Source organism: Rhinatrema bivittatum, chromosome 3 (genome assembly GCF_901001135.1).
Source record: "Rhinatrema bivittatum chromosome 3, aRhiBiv1.1, whole genome shotgun sequence".
In the NCBI taxonomy this organism is placed as follows: domain Eukaryota; kingdom Metazoa; phylum Chordata; class Amphibia; order Gymnophiona; family Rhinatrematidae; genus Rhinatrema; species Rhinatrema bivittatum.
The window spans coordinates 176,227,483-176,240,238 of NC_042617.1; positions in this window are offsets into that span (position 1 = coordinate 176,227,483).

Here is a 12,756-nt window from a genome sequence, read left to right on the forward strand (position 1 = left end):
TTGTTATGAACCCTCCTGTAGCGGTGCTACGGGAGGCTCCTTATCTCTTCCTGGAGGCCGCTCCAAGCCAGGGTCTCACCTGCGAACTGTCCAGGATTTGCTCCAGGGCCTGGGAGGCCTCGATGTCTTTGGGGCCTGCCTGAGGCTGCTTGTGTTTGCATGGACTTCCTGGTTTGAGCCATGCCCTTTCCCTAGGGGCTGGCCCGCAGCACTTCTCCGTAGTTATAGGGCCAGCTAGGTGTGGGCCTGCCAAACTCCTCCCAGGGAGTCGCCGGTCTGCAGCCCTATAAAAGGACTTCAACTTCAGTCTGTCTTTGCCTTGCATCAGCGTGACTTCCCTCTGGAGGCTCCCGCCTGCCAGAGCCTTGTAAGGTCTTCTGTTCTTCGTGGAGCTCCTCGTCTCGTCTGTCTTCGTCCAGCGTCTTCATGTCTTATTGTCTTGCCTGAGGTCCCTGACCATGTCCTGATGTTCCGCCATGATCTTCCTCGACCTGATGTGTCTGCCTGCCAGGATGTTCTTCCCTGCGTCTTTGTCTGGTGCTCCTGAGCCTTCCGTTCCTGCAAAGCCGTGGTTCTCGGATGATGTCGTGCCCAAGAATGGAGTGGCCTGCAGGTGGGATTCATCCCTGTGCTCCTGAGTCTCTGTTCCCGCAAGACATGGAGGAAGCTTCGGATGACACTGGCTTCGTCATTGGAGTTCCTTCTTGCCTGGATCTTCCCTGTGCGTGTCTCGCTCTCCTGGGACGGGGTGGTCCGCGGGTGGGCTGAGTAGGGCGCCCTGAGAGACAGTGCCAATGTTGTCCTGCCTTATGTCTTGTCTTGTTTGGATCAAGTTCCTCGTCATGCTTGTGATGCCATCGCATCAACCCTGTCTTGTCCGAGATGCCCTCGCATCCATCATAGTCCTAGACAGGACTATGATGGATGCGAGGGCATCTCGGACAAGATGTCAAGGCCTCCGTCTGCCCTCAACCTCAGGCCGGCCTGCTGCTCCTTGCCGATCAAGCGGCAGGTCCGAAAGGGCTCGGAACAGTCGGAGGACCGTTCCCCCTACTAACATCATCTGTTGTTGGTTCTGGGAGCTTGCAGGCCCGGCAGAGGGTAAGACCGTGTTTAGCCATGCTGGAGCATGCCGTCAACCCTCGGTTCGGCCCTGGATTCGTCTGGGGTCGGGCTGAGGCCCAAGGGCACACTAAACACTCCCGTTCACAACATTAATGTAGGCGTGTCTTGGGCTAGAAAAGTTTGGGAAATAACTGCTTTTGAGGATTGGATTTGGCCAGGCCCGCCAGTCTTTGCCAGGAAACCTGCCCAAAGAATTGTAAACAGATCCTCAAGACCTGGCTATTTAAACAGGCATACACCTGTTAATTGCTATTCTACCTCCCCCCTCCTTGCACAGCAAATACGTTCACTCCATAATATACAGTTTCTGAACACCCCCCCTTTACCTTACATGCATTCTTCTTTGCTCCAGATTTGTATATAATTATCCGTCAATGCAGCCAGTGATCTACTCCAAACATAAGCATCCTACTCAGGTCATATTGACTTCTATGATTGTAAATAATGTTTCAGGTTATCATATATTGTTTAAATAATTTCTGCCCCCCCCCTCCATGGTTCCCATTTTTTGCCTTGATAGCTCTTGATAGTTCCTCTTAATCACTATTTCCCAGATCAGTGTTTATTGTAAAGCCTGTTGCTACTTTATTTTATTTGTAAACCAATGAGATGTTCCCAATGACTGTTGGTATATAAAAATGTATGTATGTATGAATGAATGAATGAATAAATAAATAAATGGAACCCCTGCCCTCTTCATGCTTTTAAATTTTCTATCTTATGTGGCCCTTTCCTTGAAAGTTTGAGACACCTATATTAGATCTTCAATTAGTTAGGTGAAGACAATTTCATGATTAAACAAATACTTTGACTCTAATTGTTGTTCTTTCTACTTTCAACAACCATGGGCTCCTCTAAGCAGCTGTCTGAGCATTTGGAAATGAAGATAATTCACTCTTTCAAATCAAGGGAAAGCTATAAAAAGCTCTCTAAATGCTTCCAATTATCAATTTCAACTTTTAGAAACTTGGTTAAGAAATGGAGGTTACACGGAATTGTTGAGATCAGGGCAAGAGCTGGAAGACCAAGTAAAATCTCTGATAGAATTGCCTAAAAACTGGTCAGATCTGCAAAGCAGAGCCCACAGATCATTGCAAATGATTTGTTGAATAGTTTAGCTCACTGTTTCCCAACCTTTTCAAGCCCAAGGCACACTTACATTAACAAAACTATTGTGTGGCACAGCAGCCTCCACAGGCCTGCCAATATGAACATGGAGAGAACGCATCAAAAGAAGAAGTAGGGAAGCACTGAAAGGCCCACCAGTTTCTCTTCCAAATTTTAAAAACAAATGGAGGTGAAGATGAACATGAACTCATCACAATTGCCATGGCACAGCTGCCAGTTATGAGTAACTTTCAGGGCAGGAGCCGGCTGAACCCAGGAACATTAGAGATAGGAACAGGTCTGGCCCAGGCACCAGGAATCTTCTGCCTGACCAGCTACCTCCCCCTTGGGTTGAGCCCTCAGGTTCTGGTAGCTGGCAGAATTTAACCTTGACGTGCTCACAAGACTGAATGCAGAACTAAAGCTAGGACAAAACAAGAAGGTGCCCACAAAACAAGACAGAACAAGGAAGAGCACTACAAGACAGGAACCAAACAAGACACAGATCGAGATCAAAACAGAGAAACAGAAGGACTTGATACTAGGGCCCAGACATGACACAGGAACAAAGTCTAGGAACAAACACCAAAGATTTAAAGCTAAGTGGCGTGGAGTGGAGTTGTAGCCTAGTGGTCAGAGCAATGGGCCCTGAACCAGGGAAGTCAGTTCCCACTCAGGGATTGCTAAAGGCAAATTACCTCTCTGGCAAAAATAAATGCAGTGATTAACCTTTAAGGGGCATGGAACAGCTGCCCTGTGAAGAAAGGCTAGAGAAGTTAGGGCTGTTCAGTTTGGAGAAGAGACAACTGAAGGGGGATATGATAGAAGTCTACAAAATCATGAGAGGACTTGAACAAGTTAATGTAAATCAGTTATTTACTCTCTCAGTAATGTAAGGACCAGGGGGCACTCCATGAAGTTAGCAGGTAGCTCATTTGAAACAAATCAAAGAAAATTTTTCACGCAGCACATAGTTAAACTATGGAATTCAATGCCAGAGGATGTGGGTACAGCAATTAGTATAACTGGGTTTTAAAAAGTTTTGGATAAGTTCCTAGAGGATAAATCCATAAACTGCTAAGATGGTAATTAATAAGCAATAGTCGCTTGTGATCTATCTAATGTCTGAGTACTTGCCAAGTACTTGTGACTTGGACTGGCCACTGTTGAAAGCAGGATACTGGGCTTGATGCATCTTTGGTCTGACCCAGTATGGCATATCTTATCTTCTTATGGCTAAGACTAAGACAAACACAGAAGGCCGCAATAATAAGGCCAAGCATAGAGCTAAGGCAAGAACTAGTATTAAGATGGCCACAATGCAGAGTGTAGGAAACTCCAAGATGAGGCAGGGTACTTACTGGAGCCAATGTAATAAAATCTTTGCTAAAGCTGGAGTAAATGTTTAGCATGGGTTTTACTTAACATGCACGTTAAAAACAGGAGTCCCCACAGGATACAGTAAGCTAATGTGACACAAACTGAACAGGAGTAAATGAAAAATAATGCATAAAATGTGAGTTAACCTGAAAAATCTGCACTAATGCAGAAAAAAAATGCTTTAAAACAGGAATAAGGAGGTAAGTGCTTGAAGTTGGACGGAGTTTGATTAAAATAACTGTGCATGCAAAATTGGCACTGGGAATCCCAACTTGGGCATAATCTTGCATGCAAGGCCATTTGGGCAAGGCATGTCTAGTGAAATCAAAGAATAAGCTCTCTAAGATGGGCACCTACAGCAGAAGAGTACACACTTTGGTGCTGTGCATCCCTAATGGCTGTAGCTACCCTTTACAGAGAGTGTATCCTTTGATTTCACTTGGTATGCCTTGTCCAAATGGCCTTGCATGTGAGATTGTGCCCAAGTTGGGATGCCCAGTACCAGTCTTACACGTAAGGCCATTTTGGTCACACCCCTTCCAACTTCAAGCTCTTACCTTTTTCACTCATGTGTTTGTTAATTTTTACTCCACCTCAGACCAAGAAGTTAACTCACATTTCTGGTGTTCATGATTTTCTATTGTTGTGCACATGTTGTAGTGGCTATCGTATATACTCGTGTATAAGTTGAGAAATTTATGCCAGAAAAAAGACACAAAAAAGCTGGCTCAACTTATACACACATATTACGCTATTTGTGGATAGCCCCCCACCCTCCCGACCCCTTCCCCCCAGAACTAACCGATAGTCTGTGGTGGTCTAGCGGAGGCCCCACCCCCCCAGTCCCTGTCATATGGTAAGGGCCGCCGGCGCCATTTTGATTAGTGGCAGCCGATGGCCCGGGAGCAGGAGATCACTACCGGGTCCCCCCCCCCAGATCACCAGGGACTTTAGGTGAGTCTTTAGGGGGGGGGTCAGCAGCAAGGGAGGGCAGCCATGGGGGGAGTGATTGAACAAGGAGAGCAGCTATGGGGGGCAGGGAGGGATTTACTGGCAGCCAACGACCCGAGCGATCACTCCTGGGCCCCCTGCTGGACCACCAGGGACTTTCAGTGAGTCTTGGGGTTGGGCGGGAGGGATTGAACAGCAATTTTCTTAAGTTATCGGTTTGTTTCTGAGTGTGATTTCACCATTTCATAAGCCCCCTAGGTTTTACTCTCGACTTATCTATGGGTGACAGATAAATCTTGATTTTAGGGCCCAAAAAAATACCTTAACTTATACATGAGATCGACTTATACATGAGTATATATACGGTAGTTGTTTCTACCACACTGGGCGTACTATAGAATAACTTCCTCCCCCTCAATCCAAGGAGCTACATTTCCAGTGTAAACTCTAGGGCTTGCACCTACAGTTGAACAAAACATAAGCCCTATAAGGGAAAGCACCTTCAACTGAATAGTATGCACTTTGGCGTTGTGCATCCTGACTCTGGCATACTGTTCAGCTGTAGGTGCCTGCCTAAGAGAACTTGGACATTGTTCAGCTGTAAGTTCCAGACCCAGAACTTACAGCTGAACACCTTACATTGGAAATATAAGTCCTTCCTAGATCTGAGGTGGAGTACCACACTGGGCATAGCCATAGACAACATCTCAGACCCAGAAGTTAAATTTTCAATATAAGCTCTCTAAGGCAGGCACCAATCACAGGTTTTCTTTATCCTGGACAGTTCGCACACAGCGCTAAAGTGTGCACTGGTCATACAGCCTATGTTCATCTAGCTGTAGGTGCCTTCCCAAGAGAGCTTATTCTTTTATTTTACCTGCCTGTGATGCCCTTGGAGCAGTCTGGGACTGGGGTAGGCCGGAGAACAGACCAGGCTGGAGTCGGGTCTGCTTTTCACCAGTTTATTTACAGGTTTATGTAACAGAACAGAGGAAAATGGCTGCTTACCTCAGCAGACTGACAAGCAAAAGAAAACTTCCAAAACAGATGCAGCACTTAATTACAGCTCTCTCTCTCTCAACCTCATCTTTTTATCCCTTACCTCAGGGAAACACCCCCACCCGAGGATCTCCTTCCAGTGTGTCTTAAGGTGGACGGGCCAGACAGCTGGAGCCGGTCCCTTAAGGCAGTCTGAGGCTTTCTGTCATGTACTCTATCACACTGCCATTCCTGTCAAAATGGCCTTGAATGTGATAATGGGCCCACAAGTTGGGATGCACAGCACCAGTCTCACGTGCAATGCCATTTTGGCAAGGAATGCAAAGAAAAATCAAAGCATAAGCTCTCTGGGGAAGGCACTTTCAGCTGACCTATATGCACTTTGGTGCTGTGCATCTGACTTTGGCATACTGTTCAGTTGAAGGTGCCCTTACTCCAGAGAGGTTTATGCTTTGTTAAGCTAGCTATAGGTGCCCATCAAAGAGAGCTTATGCCTTTAATTTACTTGCCATTCCTTGATAAAATGGCCTTTGATGCAATAATTTGCTCTCTGGAGTAAGCATTTACAGGTAACGGAACAAACTGTAAGCTCCCTGGAATGGGCATCTACAATTAAACAGTACGTCAAAGTTGGGATGCACTGCACCGGTGTATTGTTCAGCTAGCTGTAGGTGCCTGCTTCGAGAGTTTACACTGGAAATTAAACTCCTGGGTCCGAGGTGAAGTAAACTCACATTTCTGGTGGCCAAAATAATTCTAGTGCTGTGTCAAGTCCGAAAGAAGCAGCTAGACACTACCACACTGGGCACAGCAATAGCAGAACATGGCTACCAGAAATATGAGTTAAGTTTTACTCCTGCTCTGACCCAGCAGTCACAGCTTTAAGCTATCTGCCCTGTAATACACCTCCCTGCATGGCTGGGGAATAGCAAATGCCTTCTATTACATAGAATTTGTATAGACCTGCACTAAGCATATTGCAGATTTCTTGGCGCGGGTTTTTTCAGCGCTAAAACCCATATTTTATTCCTGAGTAAGGTTAGTGCTGAAAACCCAACACTAAAACATGAATAAAAACCTGCGGTAGGCTCAACACAGTGTACTGCATCAGCCCCATTATGAAAACAGCTTTTAAACGGTGACCGGTTTTGCCAACTCCTTTTTGAAGAAAATCACCAGATCCACTGTGAAAAGTCTCCAAATTGGGTAAAAAGTAGCTAAAACCTCAGGGTGAATACTGAATATGGGAATGAGGGATTTAAAATAATTCAGTATTCATTCTCTTTAAAATCTGTCAGTTTCTCAGATCTGCCTAGTCCTCTCATTGTTATACATGTGCAGCAACAATACAAAACTGTAAACAGATTTTAATGAAAAATAACAATCTAGATAATCTTCTGCCCCAGATGCTGCTGCATGCCCTCTGAGATGTCTGGAGAAAATTAACTAGCAATTACTTGATCCTGTGCTACAGGCAAGAGGAAGAGCTTGTGAGCAGAGGAGGCAGGGAAGCCAGGAGTAAGGCTCAGCCTGGGTGAGGCCCTACATGATCATTACGTTCCTTGAATCCCAGGTTTAGTGAGAGAGTGCTTTGCAAGATATCTCGGGTCTTTTGATAATAAATCATAGCTCTCTTCTTTCTGGTGCTGTCAGTCTGTCAAAGCGCAGGACAAGAATGATGCAGCTCCTGCTTTTTATTTTTGCTAATTGATTGGTTCTTTCTCCTTGCAACCTCATGTAATTCCTCAGTGTGTCTGGGTGGAGGGATAGAGACAGCCTGCAGCCAAGCAAGCCACCCTGTGTTAAGGAGTCAGGTGCTGGGGTGGGTGAGGGAGGAATCAGCCAGACAGCATGACACTCTAGCCAGAGAAAGGGTCTCACTCGCTTGCACTCTCTTGCAGCATTCTAGCCAGAGGATGTCTCACTCACTTGCACTTTTCTGCTTTCAGATATGCTCCATAAATAGGGAGCCCAATGGGAATTGTAAAGCTGTGAGAAAGAGGCTAGATTTGTAGCTAAATTGTCCAAAAATAGCTAAATTAGCTCCTAGTCTCATTCACAGTTGTAAATTCTCTATCGGGTTCAAAATGTCGCCAAATCTGGCAGCAAAATTGCTAAACTGGCAACACTGACTGGGGCAGAGCAGAAAACATGGCCCTCAGCAGGACCTCCAAGCCATACAGTTTGGAGGACTGAGAAGCAAGTAACTTAGCCTGCTGAGGGCCCCTGCTGGCAGGAGGCATGCATTGCACATAGACCCTCACAAGAATGGGCCAGTTCCCTCTGTTTACAGGATAAGTGCAGAAGAAGGGAAAATTCAGTGCAATGCGGGCAGCCTGCTTGGTTAATCACCTTGGCTGTTGAATGTGGCTGACAGAGCTCCTCCACTGCTGCTGCTGCTGCTGCTGCTGCTCCCAACATTCAGATTAAATCACATCCAGTGCTTAGGACACTTCTCCCTTTCTCACTCACCCTGGGGATAAGACAGAAGCTGGAAGGACTCAAAAGGAGAAAGCTCAGGAGGGAGAAGGCAAGGAGTTGCAGTGGGTGCTGTATGTGCCACACAAAGTGGTGCCTATCTGTGCCCTATATGCTGCCCATTAATTACCACACTCCAGGGCCCATGCAGTAGCTAGGAAGAAGAGGCATGCATGATTACACATGTTCTCAGAAAGGAGCTCCTACAGGTTTAAAAGCCACCAAAGGTGACTTTGTTGCTGTTAGGGGCTGAAAGCAGAGCCCAGGTGCTGTTCTGGACCCAAGCATCAGGTAGTGGTAACTTTTCAATGGCACTCCAGTGTGCCATGACTGGTTGGGAAATACTGATTTAGCTGACACTGGAGTAGTTGTTCACAGGTTTACAGTATAACGTTGTTTACACAGCAATGAGCTGCATGGGAGAGTTTTCAGAAAAAACGTTTTCTACAGCCTTATCACATAAGTCAATGTCTAAAGTATGCAAAACAAAACCTTGATAAGCCTGAAACTTTTTGCAATAAGGTGCATTGAACTGATGAAACCAAATTGAACTATTTGGCCACAACCACACAAAATACATTTAGAAAAAAGAGCAAAGCATTTCAAGGAAAGAACAACGCCTTGCCAACCGTCAACACAGGGGTGGATCTGTAACCGTCTCTTTTTAGTCAGTAAGGAGGTCCAGACAACTGATCCGTAAAGATAGACTTTTATTGCCAGCAAGATGCAGCTAAGACAAAGGCTCAGTACAACTGCATGCCACGCCCCCTCCGGAGCAAACTTTTATGCACTTTACAACTCTTATCTTTCACACATGCGTTCTGGTTTTTGCTGAACAAACATTTCACAAATTGCTGAACAAGCATTAGCTAGCGTGGTCCTCTAGTAGGTGTAGCTTAAGATCAGACTATTGTTTCGTCATTTAATTGACGTGTTAGACATTTTACATTGTCATTCGTATTAATACAATACAAAGTATTATTCCAAAATGGAGTTACGTTATGTTACGCTAAAAATTAGTACGTCACTGCGTCACTACGCATTACGTATCATTTGCGTTGCAAATATTAGTATGTTCAAGATGGCTGTGCGTTTCACTGCTGGCATGATTAGTCGGAAGATGTTCAGTTGCTCTTTCGTACTTCAGGGGGGGTCCCGAAATTGAACCTCTTCATTCCCCCCTTTGATACTTCAACTTTGAAGAGAAGGCAGAAGTATCACTTTATATCTGAAGAGGAACTGAAACGACAATGAGAGTTAATACCAGTGACATTGAATGTGAGCCCTAATATGTTGTTAGGTCGTTGGTTTCTTCACGGTTTGAGACGGGTGGACCATATTGGTGTCACCCCCCTTTGTAGCCCGACTTACCCCAACAACACGTTGGCTCCATTATGGCAATGCTTAGAGGTTAGAGTTTATCAGACTTATAAGTTAGTAGTTAAGTACTCTTTATCAGAATCAGTATCCGAATCATTGGTAGTGTCGTAGTCAGAAGAATCAGATGAAGGAAGTGTGGAGACAGACACATACTTATTAATCATCATGACGTGAGCAGCTGCTCGCCGATCAGCAATATGTTCAATCATGGATCGGAGATGCCTAAAAATAAGAGGGAGACAAATAGGAAACAGAATGCATGTAAAAACAAGAAGTATCAGAGGAAAGAGGAGTTCTTTAAGGCCAGGAATGGAAGTGAGCCAGTTGGGTAAAGACCCTGTCCAGTCAAGGATTCCAGTCCACGTCTGCACTGGTACATGGGCCAGGCGAATCATTCGATCAGTGATCTCCTCAATGATTTTACTCTTGTCATCTACCTGTAAACAACAGTTAGAAAGATTAAATTTGCCACATACACCACCTTCCTGGGCTAGGAGGTAGTCTAAAGCCAATCGGTTTTGGTAGACAGCTGTTAGAATTTTAGTGTTTTGCTTGGCTAAGATGTTGAGAGCCAAGGCAGAATCATTTGTCAGGAGTTCCAGTACTGCTTGGAGTCTTATAATTCGATTGAGCATATAGATAGGTGTTCTATATCCATAAGAAACCATCCTCAGCCCAGGTGGCCGGACCATAGTATTGTACAATTCGTTCAGGAGGCCACTCTTGATCTTTCCAATCTCCTATGGATACTTTAGGAGTGCTGCGACGTTTGTTGGGTCTCATGGGACTGTATACTGGAACTCCTAAGGTTCTCCAGCAGTAATGGGAAGTAGGAAGAAACTTGGCCGAATTGTAGCCAAGAAAGCAAGTTCCATACCAGTTTGTTGGTAACTGTTCATAAGCTCTTCGTCCACATACATAATAATAACCATCTGGAGCATTGAAAACGGTAGTAGCAACACCTGCAGCTGTCCATGTCTTGTTCAAAGTCGAGTCAGTCCAGATGGGAGTTGGCATGGTAGAATTTTCAGTCTGCCACCATGTCTGGGTGGTAAGGTTGGCAGTAAGAACTCCTGTGCATGGAGAATTTCCAACAGGCACGGTATAGATGCGTGAATGTTGTCGAGAGATACATAGTCTGCCAATAACATCAGTCTGTAGTGCCCACTCATATGGATGAGATTTACGGTTATAGGTTACAGTGGTATTCAAGGTGTTAAGATCGGATTGGAAGGTTTCCTTGGCTTCCCATGGCCATTGCTCTCCTGTATCTGTTCCTCCACATACAAAACAGTTCTTGACTTCGAGAGAGAGAGCTATGTTTTCCGCCAAATTGACAAACAGGTTTTTTACTTGTTGAGAAATTGTATGTTTCTTTAATCCCTCAGTGGCATGAGATATTTCATCGAAGAAGGATTGATAACCCACCACAGTAGTCTGGTGAATAATTGGACGAGGTTTGTCTTTTCGCTGAGTGATGGTAATGTAGGTCATGGGGTCTTTTCCAGTTCCGTCGATACCAAATCCCCAAGTATCTTGCCAAGGGATTCCTTCGCTTCTTAGAGGCCATTGTATCGATACTGTATTACCATTTACTGCAGTTAATCGTCCAATCCCGTGGCAGCCATGGTAACCTCCACCGGTGTAATCACAAACTAGAGCCCATCCTGACAATGTCAGGTCCCCTCCGCATGGCAGCCATCTGGATGGATTAGCTGCCCGGTTGTATGGGCAGAGGTATTTGTGATTGTAGACATAGGAATTTCTCCAGGCTTGAGACCCACAGTGAAGTGCATTTGGGTGTTTATCAATGGCTTCGCAGGCATCGAACGTTATTGTGACAATCGTTTCACTTCCCATAAGAACCTTAGTGGAGTTGATGTAGTACAAGATGCCTTTTCCTTCTGGGACAATACTTGATGTATAGCTCTTTGGTAGACCTACAGTGAGGGTGATGTTGTAGTACTTAGGAGTGGTTGGGGTATGACATATGACTTTGCCAGTTTCTAAACATCGATGGAAGGACTGATAGCCTTGAGTAGTATTCAGGGCGCAAGCAGGTAGTGTGGCACAGGAAGTTGGTGGTTGAGATTGGTGGATGATTGTTGAGACAACTTGAAATCCAGTTTGAGTGGTAGTACGAATTAGCTTGATACATTCAGTGCAATTCTTGCTCAAGGACAGGAAAACAGAGGTAGTCGGGTTACAGAAGAATAGTAAGTGAATGCAGAAGATGGATGCAACGTAGATCTTGGAAGTCGGAATCTGTGACATTGCTTTATGACGTAGATGGTTGCATTCATAAGTAATGGATTCTGAAAGGAAGGAAAGAAATGGACACATTAATATTCAGTTGTAGTTACTGATACTTTTTTACTCAGGACTAGCACTGGGCCTGCCTTGGGTGAATCTTAATTTGTGGTCTCCAATCCTGGAAACCTGCCAGTTGGCTGAAGCTGGTTTGAGACGTGTCCAATGAATCCATGAAGAACATCCAAAAACTTTGACAGCTGTTGGAGTAGTTAGCAATACAGTGTACGGCCCTTTCCATCGGGGCTGGAGGGAATCAGACTCATCCCAGTCTTTTATCCACACCGAATTTCCTATCTGGTATGGATGAATCGGGTTTAGCAGGACCAATGGTTCAGTGTCACAGGTGTATTTTTGAATCGCAATAACTGTGTTATATAGTCCTTTGAGTTGGTTACTGAGAGACATTTCCCCTTGTATTTGCAGCGATTCAGGAAAAGATGGAAGAGGTGGAGGCCTTGCGTACATCATTTCATAAGGAGTTAACCCCGACTTCCGTGGGGTACATCGGACGTGTAGTAGAGCTAATGGCAGGATGTCTGGCCATTTAGTCTTTGTTTCCTGACACAATTTAGCGAGCTGATTTTTTAGTGTCCTGTTAGCTCGTTCAACTGCTCCACTACTTTGAGGTCTCCAGGCGCAGTGCAGGTGCCATTGGATGCCCAGAATTTGACTCAGACGTCGCGTGACTTCACTGGTGAAGGCTGGTCCATTATCTGAATTTATCTGCCGAGGTAATCCGTATCGTGGTAAAATTTTGTGGAGAAGCAATGTTACTACTTCCTTGGCAGTCTCAGTTCGAGTGGGTATGGCTTCGATCCATCCGGTATAAGTACAGACAGCTACCAGCATTGCTTTGTATCTTTTTGAAGCAGTCATGTGGGTGAAGTCGATTTGGCAAACTTGAAACGGAGTTGTTCCTCGCAATATATGTCCAGGGGCTGGACCAGGTCCATTTCTGGGATTGTTCCTTGCACAGGTAACACATTGATTAACAGCATATTTAGTTAGTTGAAAGAGTCTATT